At 50.9% G+C, this 2,077-nt stretch overlaps 1 protein-coding gene across 6 annotated transcripts in view; it reads left to right on the top strand.

Moving 5' to 3' along the window:
- EXD3 (exonuclease 3'-5' domain containing 3) overlaps nt 1–2,077 on the top strand; it is a 213,660-nt gene that overhangs the window by 40,063 nt on the left and 171,520 nt on the right. The gene's annotated exons all lie outside the window — the stretch shown is intronic.

Raw genomic sequence — 2,077 nt, 5'->3', positions numbered from 1 at the left:
GCACCGGGGAGCACACCGGGAGCACACCGGGAGCGCACCAGGGAGCGCACCTGGGAACGGCACCGGGGAGTGGCACCGGGGAGTGGCACTGGGGAGCGCACCTGGGAGGGCACCGGGGAACAGCGCCTGAGCCCGAGCCTGCCGAGCCTCCGGGGCTGCGGCACGGCCAGAGCCACCCCAGCATCAGCACGGCCCCGGCAGCGCTGCCCGGAGTCACTCCGGGTGTGCTGGTTGTGTCCAGGGTGCGTTCTCCAAGTGATTGATGGGTAAGAAGAGTGAAATGAGCAGGGAGAGCTGGGTCGTGGAACTCTGCAGGCATGCAGGGAGATACATTCTCCGGTATCCAGGGCTTCCTCCAGGGGTTCGGGTTGTATTTGTGCCCTTGGGGTCACAACAATTTGCTTATTGATGTTAAGAACTTGGACAGGAACCTCCATGAAAAATACATTCCTGTCAAGCCGGTGGGTTTCGCCATGCTGAGGGGATGGCCTTGAAAATCCAGCAGACTTTGACAGACATCTGTTGATGTTTTGTCAGCTGCTTTCCAGTTTTAGTGTCCGAGCTAATGAGGCAGAGGGTGTTCTCTGGAGCAGCGTGGCTCTGCTGGCTTCTGCCACGAGTGTTCTGCTTTGAGCCTTCAGCACTTCCAATGAATTTTTTTATGGCACTAATGGTGGAAAATTACTAAATTACTCCCATAAATGATCAAAAGTCAATAATCATTTAATAAAAATTCCATTCAAGTGAAGTGATCTCCTTAGCATAAGCTTGAGTCAAATGAATTAATGCAGGAGGCAGGGGTTGTGTCCTGGCCCCTCGGCTTCTGCCAGTGGTCCTGGTGGTGCTGAGCAGCCCTGTCCCAGTGGGAGCTCGTGGAGCCCACTGGGTTCAGGGCCCTGGAGGAGGGGAGGAAGCCTGGGGCTCTTCACACAGGCCCGGCATTGTGGCAGGCACTGGCTGAATGATGCCTGGTTTGAATTTTCTTTTTTACTCTTTGTCAGTGGTTTTTTTCTATATCCTTATCACAGCAAAGTGAAGTTTATATTTCTGAGTAGTTAAAGATTTATGTGATAAAGGGAAGTCTGTAAAAATAGGTGGAACTGCTATTTGCATTTCAATCTGAGGTGCAGAGAGGCTGCAGCCTCTTCATCACTTCTGCCCACTTTGAAAGAACATGTGCCTCAGACGTGGCTGGTGAAAGGGCTCGGGAGGCAGGTCATTTGTGACACACTGCAGTCCGAGATGCCAGAATTTAAGGACACGTTTGGAGTGGTGTAGCTTAGCTGGGGCATTGTGAAGAATGCAGTGCTGGGTTTGTGGCTGACGGGAGCTAAATTGAAGCTAAATTGGGTTTGAGAATCCAAAGTCTGTAAAAGTCAATGAAAAGACACCCATTGTCCTTTGCTATGTGTGCCTGTATGTTCTGTAACACCAAAGCAATAAAAGGCAGGTTATAAAAATGTGAAATAGGCTTCAAAATCCCCATATGGAGAGGCCTACAAATAACACTGCTTTGTAGTGTTTGTTTTCTCGTTTCTAAAGATTTAAGTTACTCTCACTTCACATTTTCAAGCCTTTTCCATACCCAAGCGGAATAGAAACCTCCTTTTTTGTTTTGGGGACATTTTCTGAGGAGAGATAAGATTTTTTACACAGTCACTTCACCACATTTCTGGGCGTTAAGGAAAGCACCAGCTCAGGCAGAGCTTGAGATACCAACACAGAGCTGATCCCATGGAGGGTTAACAGACTGTCAGGAGGGAGACTTCCTGCTTTTCCTATCGTGGGTCAGGAGCCCCTTGTTCACTCCAGCCCAGCAATGGCCCTGCTTGAACTGAAATCACTCAGAAGGAAACCAGTGGCTCCCAGTTCCCTGTCTGGTGGTGGCTGTGGCCTCAGCTGTTTCTGAGGAGGCAGAATGAGAGCTCTGTTCACACCATCCCCATCCACCTGAGGGTTGCTTTGCCCCTGGCAGGGGCAGAGCTGTGAGCTGCAGGCAGGGCAGGTGTCAGACACTGTGCATCCGTCCGTCCATCCATCCATCCATCCATCCATCCATCCATCCATCCATCCATCC

This window comes from Corvus kubaryi, unplaced genomic scaffold (genome assembly GCF_017639235.1).
Source record: "Corvus kubaryi isolate FWS band 111438036 unplaced genomic scaffold, C.kubaryi_AGA036_p1.0 78, whole genome shotgun sequence".
NCBI classification, from domain to species: Eukaryota; Metazoa; Chordata; class Aves; order Passeriformes; family Corvidae; genus Corvus; species Corvus kubaryi.
The sequence above is the reverse complement of the archived record's forward strand: the minus strand, read 5'-3'. Positions and strand labels throughout refer to the sequence as shown.